This window comes from Gopherus evgoodei, chromosome 1 (assembly GCF_007399415.2).
Source record: "Gopherus evgoodei ecotype Sinaloan lineage chromosome 1, rGopEvg1_v1.p, whole genome shotgun sequence".
NCBI lineage: Eukaryota > Metazoa > Chordata > Testudines > Testudinidae > Gopherus > Gopherus evgoodei.
Window position 1 is genome coordinate 224,409,423 of NC_044322.1, and position 10,419 is coordinate 224,419,841.

The window sequence follows — 10,419 nt, forward strand, 5'->3', positions numbered from 1 at the left end:
GGTGTTCAATTAATTGAAGGGTTAGGATAGAACTTGTTCTTGTTCTCATCTCAGTGTAGGCAGATGTAAATTCTTAACACAAAATACAAATATATTTTCACAGTCTTTTATAAGTATAAGCATTTCTTTGATTAACAACATACATGGAATTTATCAATTAATTATAAAAGAGACCGGTGTTACACACTGTGCTAAGGTAGTGTGAGAGCTAAGAAAAGCCTGTCCCTAGAGACCATCGTTAGGCAGCTCTGTGGTTATTAATCCTTTTGGGATGAACAATCAGAGATGGGCCCAGACTGTGCAGTTTGGGTCAGAACTGGAATCCCGCACAAGTCTGGGTGTATATTGGCCTGTGTGTCTGAGTAACAGCTGAAGAGCAAATTAATTAGGTATTAAATGACCCAGAGTTCACATTTCAGTTCATACAGTGCTGAAATAAGGGGGGTAAAATAGAGATAAATTCTATTCCCATGTCAGACACAACCCAGTGCATTCACCTCAGCTTTTTTCTCTCTGTAGGAAAAAAAGCAAAACCAACTCAAAACCCGTTCACCGAGTGCCCAAACTCTATGAGCTGCACAGGTATCTCTGCTTCTTACTGTCTCTCTCTTGGTCCCTAAGGACTTTCCCAGCTGCCCCAGTAACATGTGAGGTTTCTGCATTTCCAGATCCGGAAAAGTTACATGTTGTGGGAGGAGAGGACAGATGCTCGGGCAAAGTGGAGGTTTGGTACCGTGCCTCCTGGGGAACAGTTTGTGGTGACTCCTGGGACATGGTGGATGCTAATGTTGTGTGTAAGCAACTGGGCTGTGGATCTGCTGTATCTGCCCTGGGCGAGGCTGCATTTGGTGAAGGGACTGGTCCCATCTGGATGGAGATGCTGAATTGCAGAGGGACAGAGTCATCTCTCTGGGACTGTCCTGCCAAGCCCTGGGGTGAGAGTAACTGTGACCATAAGGAAGATGCTGCTGTGAATTGCTCAGGTGAGTGACAGGAGATGTTTCTGCTACATGCTGTAATTTTCAGGGAGGAGGATGGATCAGGCCATGCCCCCCTTGGTCCCACACCAGGCCCTCCCATCTCCTGTGTGCAGGAGCATCATGGATGCTGTGAGGTGGGACCTTTGTGGGGTCAGATTGGCTCAGGCATGAGCCCATAATGCACCTGCACCCATTACAGGCCCCAGTGTCCTGGTTTGTTACTAGAGTCCTCATTGCTGCTCAGAGCACAAGGGACTTGGGCCCTAAATCACTAACATACAGGCCCTGTGCTGCTGTGAGGGAGTTTGTGGAGGTGACAGCTGGAGACAACCAGGGACTCTCAGAGGTGAGGTTCCCCCCAGGAATAAACACGTCACCTCCTCGTCACTCCAGGCTCCAACTCTCCTCCCTTTCCCTTTGCAGGTCTGACAGAGAGGACAGATTCTCCGAATACCCCAGGTAAAGCATCCCCCTCTTCCCATCAAGGGTTAAAATTCCCTGGTGCTGGGTCACGGAGGAGGAGCTGCAAGCTGCAGCCTGAGGGAAGGAGCTCCTTTCCATGGCCTGTGACACCTGAGGGTGAATGACACCCGGGTGGGAGCTGCAGGCCCTGCTGAGCAGGACAATTTCTGTCTGCTGGATCTAGGGTGACCAGATGTCCTGATTTTATAGGGGCAGTCCTGATTTTTGGGTCTTTTTCTTATATAGGCTCCTATTACCCTCCACCCCATCCTGATTTTTCACATTTGCTGTCTGGTCACCCTAGCTGGCTCCAGCTGACAGGGCAGAGCCCATGATTTAAACAGCAGCCTGTGAGCTGCCCCCATGGTGCACAGACTGTGTCCCAGCCTGTTACCTTTCTGTCCTGGGCCGTGCAATGAGTAACTGGGCTTCCTGACCCCCCGCCAGACTCTCACAGGATAATCTCTCCCTTTTGCCTGTTCATTTCCATCCAGCTCCCCCGTGCCACCTTCAGACTGACAGTGGGACAGTCATGGTGCCCATGGTCATCTGCATTATCCTGGGGGCCCTGCTCTGCCTGGTCTTAATCATCCTAGGGGTGCAGGTACGAAGTGACAGGGCACAGCGCAGAGGTGGGTGCTGATTGGTGTCATTGTGTGAAATGCCTCTGCAAGAGCAGGGGGGCTGCAGGGTCTCAGGGTGAGAGGTGGTACCAGGCTGCATGGGGTGGACAGGGGTGCCTGGTAACTCCTCTCTCATTTACTATTTTATTAACTGTTTGGCAATTGAACAGTCCAGTCATGAAATCTGGAGATGATACTAGCTAGGGACAGCTTCAGAGAAGCTGCATCTGTATACCCCATACCCTCCAGTAATCCTCTCCAGGAGTTTCTACTCGGGTCTCCAGCCATCACCTGTCTCTGGGTGGGAACCCCCTGTCCCACCTCCTTGTAACCAGGGGCTTTTAATTCTGCACAGCCCCCTGCCTTCCACTGTGATACCCCCAGCAAACCAGTCTGCCCACAGGTCAGCCCCCGTGCTGCGCGTTCTCCCCAAGGGCTCTGAGCAGTGCATTGCCAGCAGTCACAAGTTACCAGCCAGCTCTCTCTCAGCAGCCTGGTAGACCACATCCGTCCAATGATTCAGTGTTGGGATCCCTGTGGACAGAAGGTCCTGCTCATTTGCTGAAGCAAAATGAAAGCCCCAAGTCTGTCTAAACTCAGCCTTTCATATCAGAAGTCTTTCCTTGTCTATTGGTCTCTGGTAACCCAGTTTGAACTAGTCTTGTGTAAACCACCCTGAAGGCTGTTACCTTTCTGGAGTTGTTACAATCTCAGTGATACACCTTAATCACACCTCCCCCTCCCACCCACACTGTTTTTTTCTCTTGAAGGAGCTGCGGTAACCCTCCCAAGTGCAGTAGAACATAAACCATTCATAGCTTTAATACAGTGATTCCCAAAGATACTGTCGGGGGTTGCAGTATCTGTCACAGGAAGGGATTCTGAATATCATGAGGAGAGACATCATGGGAAAGGAACCTAGAGAAACTGGAAATATTGTAAGGGAAAAAAATGTGTATTAAAATCAAGCTATGTTAAATAATTGTGAAGAGAGTGATCCAGTAGAAAAGACAATCTGAGGAAGGAGAAGTGCGGGAAAGGAGCATTATACTGTATTGTACTGAAAGCTGGCAGTTGTAGGGGATTTTACTTCTATAAAACACTGTACAAATATTAGCTACCAGCTTCTTGGAAAGAAGGTAGATAACAGGATTGCCATCAATATACACGTAACATTCCCAACTTTGCAGTAAGACAATGACTATAATCAGATCTTATGCTTCAGGGCTTCAGCCATTCGCCCGCATGGGTCAGGAAGGAATTCTGAGAAGCCTCCATATTTGTGTTTTGTTTTGCTTTGTTTTGTTTCTTGCCCTCTTCTGAAGCATCAGAGATTAGCTACAGAGGGAGCTGTGACACTGGATGGGCTGGACCAATCCTCTGAGGTGCTATAGAGAAACCTCTTTCTAAGATATCTGGCAGGTGAGGCTTTTCCACATGCTCAGGTTCAAACTGATTGTCAGATTTGGGGTCAGGAAGGAATTTTTCCCCAGGTCAGACTGGCAAAAAGGGACCTTAGGGGATTTTCATCTTCCTCTGAAGCATGGAGCATGGATCACCTGCCAGGATTATCTAGGCATCTCTCATCTAGTCAGCTCCCTGCCATTGCAGGGTCCTGGAGCATTGGCGGTACCTTCATCACTCCTGCTTTCTGCCTGTGGCACACAAGAGCTTATTCTGCTGAGGACTGAAATGCTTTAGTCTAAGTTCATCTTTGGGCTCAAACCTAGGGGTATCTGGGTGAAATGCAGTGGCCTGTGTTATACAGGAGGTCAGACTAGATGTTCTAATGGTCCCATCTGACCTTAAACTCTATGAAAAAAAAACAGTTATCACCATTTTGCATATAAACACCAGTGTGGGGGAAGAAGTATTTAAACTTCTCCAAAGAGGAATAGCCCAGAATAATGGGATGAGATTAAAAAGGGAACATTTAAGATGAACATGAGGAAGCTTCCTGACAGTGAACTAGCCCTGGGAACCATCATCAAAGGGCTGTTGTGGAAAGAACAACTCTGACACCTGGCTCATTTCAATTCCAGCAGTGGGAATGGGCTGTAGGGTTCAGGCTCGCACTGGGCCCAGGGGGAGGGACTGGATGATCCCATAGTGTTTCCCATCTCTGGTTTCAATGACCCTGTGCAAACCCTGCCCTTTGTTTTCAGGCTCCAGAAGACCCTTGGATCCCTTCTCTGAGGCTGTGTACGAGGAGATTGATTATAACCTGATGAGAGAGAAGCAGGAGATGTTCAGTCGCTCAGGTCTGTGGGTTTCACTCTTAACAGGGAGCAGCTATCTAATGCCTGTTCCATCTGACGTTTTGACCCAGAGTTAAATCACTGCTTCAGCCCTGTGAGCTTGTCATTGGAACTGGGCACAAATCTTCATTGCAAAATGTTTTGGTGAAAAATGAAGATTCAGAGACAGTGAAACATTTCACAAATTCCTGTCAATTTCACCCAATTGTTCCAAACACACAGAACAATTCATTTCATTTCAACACTTTCTAAAGAAAACATTTTGTTTTTTTCAATTTGATGTTACTTTTCCCTTAGAAATTTCCTTTAATTTTATCTATAAAAACAAACAAACAAAAATTAACTAATGTCAAAAGATCACCAAATGGTTTCATTGAACATTACACTATTTATTTTACTTTTCAATTTGTCAAACATTACACAAAGAAAAAAAAGTCATTTTTGGCTCAACTCAAAACAATGTTATTGGGTTGTTTTTTTTCCTTTATTTATTTGTTTGTTTGTTTATTGCCAAGCTCTAGCTGTGGGAGCTGGGTCTGTGGTAAGACCAGCAGTTACTCATGTAGACTGATGGAGATGGGATTCCTTCCCACCATTCACTGTGAGTCCCAATTCTATGGACAGTTAATGTCACTCTGCCCATCCTGCAGCCTTGGAGCGTAACCAGTGAAGGGTCAGGAAAGCAACTGTCTGGGGCCAGGCTAAACTATCATTTGAAAATTCTCTGGAGCATTGGAGCAGGGGATGTTCTGTGCCCCCCTCCCACCACAGTCACTGGTCTGTTGAGTGGGCTCCCTCCTGCCCCTGGAGCAGCAGGGCTGGCCTTACCATGAGGTGAATTCAGGCAGCTGCCTCAGGTGCCAGACTGTGGGAGGGCGCCACTAGGACACAGAGTGTAGAAAATTGTGTCTGGTGCTGGTGCATATATATTCTCTCTGCTCTAGATGCACAGAGATGGTGGAGTTCTGTGCTGGAGGAAGGAGGGCACAAGAGACATAACAGGCAGGCAGGAGAAAAGATGAGAGGGAATAACAGAAAGCAACAGAGCTGCAGGGTGGAGAGAGTAGGAGGAACCTCTTATGTACCTCTCTAGCACCCCCAGGAGCCTGGACTGATTAACACCGGCTTCTCAGGGAGCTTCCTGTTTTCTGCTGCTTCCCTGAACCCACTTGAGGAGAACAGGCAGTCAACTGACATCGTAGGAGCCAGTTAGGCCCTTAAGACACTGATAGCTTCCCTCACTCAGGCCCTGCTACCAGCCTGCTTATTAGTCCCCTTCAACTGAGTCTTGAGAGCCACTATAGCTGGCACAGAACAGCACTCATGAGTGAAAGAAGAAAATGCCCCTCTAGGGCAGCATTCAGAAAAAGAAAGCAAAGGAAGCTTTTCTATCTAAGCAGGAAGGAGCTCTCCTGAGATACATAGACACAAATGTTCACAGTGAGCCTTCTGGCCCCAGTGAGGATGTGAGTGGTGAGGAGATGCTTGATCTTTCAGTTAGTCAAGAGTGCAGGTGACCTGGCAGCTACTGCAGCATCCATATCTCCATCTCAAACAGATGTAACCATGCACATTCCTGAAGAAAAGTGTAGATCAGAGAAGAGTGTGGTGGAGGCGCAAGAAACAGCTGATGCTGAGTTTAGTTCCTTAAATCTAGATGATCCAGGACTGTAGACCCACTTGCCTGAGGGACTTCCTTGTACCATATGGGCCACAGCAAGTGAAAAACTTCATGTTCCCCAAAGACAATGAAAATAGAAGTTTCCATCCAACACATTACTGATATGAAATCCCCAGTGGTGACAAAGTGGAGAGGTCATGGCTTATGTACTCAAAAACCCAGAATGTTGCATACTGTTTTTTGTTGTAGGCTCTTCCAGTCTAATGTTCCAGTCACATTGGGTTCTACAGGAAAAATCGGGCCAGAAATCTAGTATGCAATGAGAAGGCAGCAAGTCACCAGAGAGCATTCCATAGGTGGAAAGAGCTTGAGATGAGACTAAGGGTAAAGGCCACCATACGTGATCAACATCAGAGTCTCTTTGTGGCAAAAGGTTCTGAAAAGGCTCATTGTCATTGTGAGAATGCTTGCTACCCAAAACCTAGCACTGTGTGGCACTTCAGATCAGCTGTATGTGCCAAACAATGGAAACTTCCTTAAAATTGTGGAGCTGATGGCTGAGTTTGATGCTATACTCCAGAAGCTTCTAAGAAGAGTCACCACCCAAGAAATGTACACATACCAATACCTTGGGAAAACAATTCAAAATGAGATCATACAGTTACTGGCAACAAAAGTCAAACAGAAGATTGTGGCACATCTGAAGTCAACGAGATATTACTATGACGAAGTGGGTATTCACCCACGAAAGCTTATGCTCCAGTACTTCTGTTAGTCTATAAGATGCCACAGGACTCTTTGTCGCTTTTTAAAGATATTACTTTGTTATTCTGGACTGCACACCTGACATCAGCCATACAGAACAAATGACTTTAATGGTGTGTTTTGTAACAACAGAACCTAGTGAAAACATCCCTGCAACGGTGACTGTCGGAAAGCATTTTCTAGAATGTATTGGCATTGATGATACTGCAGGAGCTAGTAAAACAAATGTGCTTCTTTAAAAGTTGGAAGATACGGGAACTGCGATAACTGACATGAGAGGTCAGGGCTACAATAATGGTGCCAACATGAAAGGAAAGAACAGAGGAGTGCAGACATGGATCCAAGAGTAAAACCCTCGCTTTTTTTGTCCCATGCAGTTCTCATTCATTGAACTTGGTGGTCAGTGATACAGCATCAGCTTCTAGTGAGGCTGCTGAATTTTTTAATGTAATGCAAAGCATCTATATATTTTTCTCTGCATCAACTCATTGATGGCAAATTTTGAAGCAACATCTGGGAACATCCTCTCTGACACTGAAACCACTGAGTACCACAAAATGAGAAAGGTGACTGGAGGCATTGAACCCTATCAAACACCAAATTGGGAAGATAGATGATGCCATAGTTGCCATTATTGAGGACAATGCTATGACAGGAATGTGGGAGAACAGTGGCAGAGGGAAATGGAATCACGGGAAACATAAATAACTTTAAATTTCTGTGTGGCTTAGTGTTGTGGCATGACATACTGTTTGAAATAAATGTTGTAAGCAAGAGACTCCAAGGTGTTGACCTTGATATATCTGGAGCAATGGAACAAGTGGACAAAGCAAAGTCATACCTACAGTCTTACTGGTCAGATGAGGGATTTCAAAGTGTTCTGAAGAGTGCACAGAAGTTGGCAGAGTAACTTCACACTGAAGCTATTTTCCCATCCATTCAAGAATACAAGAGTCACTGAAGAAGAAGACATTTTGATTATGAGGCACAGGACTCCAAAGAACAATTCAAAGTTGAATTTTTTAACCAGGTGCTAGATTGTGCAATATAGTCAGTTGAAGAACATTTTATGCAGCTCAAGGAACAAAGCACTATATTTGGGATATTGTATGAGATTCCAAAACTCCTCACTATACCTGAAGAAGACCTACACCAGCAATGCAGGGCATCAGAGACAGTGTTGACACATGATGACATATGTGATATTGATGGAAGTGATTTAGGTGATGAACTGAAAGCCCTTTCAAGATACTTTTCAGCAGGATCAACTCCCAAGGCTATTCTGGAATATATGTGCACAAATAAGATGACCACCCTCTTTCCAAATGCTTTTGTTGCTCTGCGCATACTTTTACTTCCTGTAACAGTTGCCAGTGGAGAACGCAGTTTCTCCAAGCTGAAGTTAATAAAAAAACACCTACGCTCCATGATGACACAGGAGAGGCTGGTCGGCCTTGCAACCATCTCAGTAGAGCATGAGCTGGCCCAGACTGTGGACCTTCAGGAAGCAGTTCAAATCTTTGCAACAAAGAACGCGCAGAAAGCACCACTTTGATTATTCAAACAGATACAAATGCCAGTGTTTACTATGCAGACAAGAAAAGTTACATTTGCTGTTTAGGTGTTTGAAAGTTAAGTGTTATTTCAAATTTTTGAACAAGGCATTTTAAGTTGTTAGTTCTTTTTTATTGGGGTAGGTAGCAGAGCAATACCAAGAGAGGAGTAGAACAGGAAGAAGGCAGAAGAGAGACTTTTCAAAGTTTTGACCCAAAGGAGGGGCTATGGGGGTGTAATTTCAGCTCCCCACCTCAGGTGCCAAAATGTTGTGGGTTAGCCCTGCGGAGCAGAGAGATCAGCCCAAGAGAGCCTCGTGATTTTGAGTCATGGCCTTGGTGCCATTTTGTCTCAATGTCTGATGAGAACATCCTGCCCAACGGCTGTGCTATGGTGGGACTCTGGGAACATGCTCAGGGTGTTTCCCAGCACCACTGCTAAGATGGTTACAGGGAATCACAGATTCTGCTCTGGGCCTATCTTGGCCTAATCTGGAAACACCACGGAGATCTGATTGATTGATTCATGGGGGAGGTGGGTATTTACCCTTAAGAAGGAGGAGTCCCCTCTGTGGCTGAGGAGGCCAGGACCATTGTGGAACTTCCCTGGACCAGCAGCCAGAGACATGCCCTTCACTCACCCCAGTATATTTCAGGTCAAATTGTATCATCCCCTCAGTCACATTTACCACAGTAACATGGAGATTTCTCTTGGGGAGTCTGTGTCAGCCTCTCACTGTTCAGAGTCGCTGTGAGTCACCATCTCCTGCAGAAGAAGGAATATAATGAGACTGGAAATCCTGCTCCTGGCCCTGGATGTGTTCCCAGTCCCACAGTGCTGCTGTTCTCACTATGATGAATTTCTGGTTCTCGTCTCTCCAGTCTCCTATTCAGATGACTCAGTGATAAAGCTGCAGTATTACACCGGGGACAGCAAGGGAGAAAATAATCCTGGATCAGTACAAGGTAATGGAGGAGGGACAGACTCAGGCCAAGAGATCCAAATTTGGGCAGAGAACAGAATTTCTGTGACACTTCCTGCAATCGCAGCCATTTCCCGTCACACGATTCCCATTTTACACAATCGGGTGTAATCCCAGTTAACAAGATTTCTGTCAGAATCTCAGGATAGGAACATGTGACCATCTCCTGAGCACACACCCCTGGGAGTGGTTTGCTGTGACCTCCCCAGATGAGGAGCTGGAGGAGATGGGTCAATCTCTTTAGGTGGAACTCGTCAATGCCCAGCAGAGCTTGTCTCTCACCTCTGAGAGAGATGAGAAGGTTGTCCTGTGTTATAATTACAGATGGGCTCAGCACAACTCACTGATCCGAACCCACCAGAACTTTGGGGTAGGGGATTTACAGATTCTGACTCCAGCTCCAGATGTCAGTTTTGCAACTGACACCTGTTGCTTTAACAAGCTGAAGTAAAACCCTGGATCTGAACATCCTGGCCTGGGCCCATCTCTAATTGTAAACGAGGCGGCATTTCTACCCCAGCTGCTCTCAGGGGAGTCCACAAATTTGGTCCCTGTGGGAGTTTAGCCTCTGGCTAGGGGAGGAGACACTGAGCAGATGAGTCAGTTCTGCTGAGAAGCTGGAGCCCTGCCAAGCTGAGCCCTGGGCTGCCTGAGAGGCTAGTGGAGAGCAGGAGCTCACAAAGGATCAGGCCAGTGATCTCCCAGCAGGAGCTTTAATTCCTGTAGAGGGGAGGTTCCCCCTCTCCAGTGTAACAGGAAAATTGAAACCTGTCTGCAGAAATCAGGTGTATTCACACAGGCTGGCTCTGACCTGGCAGTGCCCGTGTCCCAACCTGTTATCTCAGCACAAGCCCAGATCCTGCTCCCACTGAAACATGTAAAAGCTGCTGTTGGATTCTGCAGGGACAGGACTGACCTCTAGTTATTTCTGGGACTCCTGTTTTACTGTCGTTCTCTGACTTGTGCCCTTCTCACTATGGGCCCCCTGCGACTTCCCCTCTCATGTGCCATGATAAACAGCTCTAGTTATAAGGGCCACCTGCGCTGAAGAGACGCTGCTGGTGCCAGGGGCTGAGTGTGGTGTTTGCTGTTCCAGAGGGAGCTTCCCTGGGGTGGTCTCAACTGGATTACAATAATGTGGAGGAACCTACCTTGAACAACGTCCCCCAGACTC

General features: G+C 46.6%; 1 long non-coding RNA gene across 1 annotated transcript; it reads left to right on the plus strand.

The window, feature by feature from the left end:
- Positions 1 to 2,058: 2,058 nt before the first annotated feature.
- Positions 2,059 to 9,191, plus strand: LOC115646751. The gene is made up of 3 exons (XR_003999115.1): positions 2,059 to 2,074; positions 4,231 to 4,326; positions 9,145 to 9,191. It is a non-coding gene; the product is annotated as an uncharacterized LOC115646751 (long non-coding RNA).
- The last annotated feature ends 1,228 nt before the right edge of the window (positions 9,192 to 10,419 follow it).